Source organism: Sinocyclocheilus anshuiensis, unplaced genomic scaffold (assembly GCF_001515605.1).
Source record: "Sinocyclocheilus anshuiensis isolate Anshui unplaced genomic scaffold, SAMN03320099.WGS_v1.1 scaffold43, whole genome shotgun sequence".
Classification (NCBI taxonomy): Eukaryota; Metazoa; Chordata; class Actinopteri; order Cypriniformes; family Cyprinidae; genus Sinocyclocheilus; species Sinocyclocheilus anshuiensis.
The window spans coordinates 823,793-824,577 of record NW_015549580.1 but is presented as its reverse complement, the minus strand read 5'-3'; positions in this window follow the sequence as shown (position 1 = coordinate 824,577).

The window sequence follows — 785 nt, the reverse complement described above, 5'->3', positions numbered from 1 at the left end:
AACAAGTTGCACTTCACGGATCATTTGTGACTTGGAAAGATGGAAACAAAATGTAAATGGGTTTTCTTAACATAAATTTACCAAGTAAACTCAACTGAAATGTCCGGTGTAGCCTACAGAAAACCTGACTGAGTAAATCCCTTAATTATGTCAAAGTAACTCACTTGAATATCTTGCCTGTCAGATGACAATAACGCACATCTCCATGTCATTTTTACTCTATGCAGTGTATGTTCTGCTAACTCTCCTATCGTTTGCATAATAGGCTAAAAAATTTTATATAAAATGCTCTTCACCACAGTAACCCTCAAAACTCCAAAACAACAAAATTAATTCTAAATTCCAATATTATAAATCCAAAAGTAAACAAAAATGCCACCCTATATAAAAACACATCAAACAACACTTAATTTCAACATCATTCACTCTTGTTCCACTCTTGTTATGGAATTCAGAAACATTCCCATGCAAAGCATGCTGGGAACTAGAAATCCCCTAAGTTTCTGTTCATATATAATCTGAAATAGCACAAAGTTTCCTGTAAGGGGTAGTTTAGGGGTAGGGTTGGTGTAGGGCAATAGAATATACGGTCTGTACAGTATAAAAACCATTACGCCCATGGGATGTCCCCACTTTTCACAAAAACAAACCTGTGTGTGTGTGTGTGTGTGTATATGTGTGTGTGTATAATATATAGATATCTGATATCTGCGTTAGGCTAACCGAGACTTGTCATTTGCACTTATATATTGTTGCTCTTTTGTTAGTTTTGACTGCTTTTATTG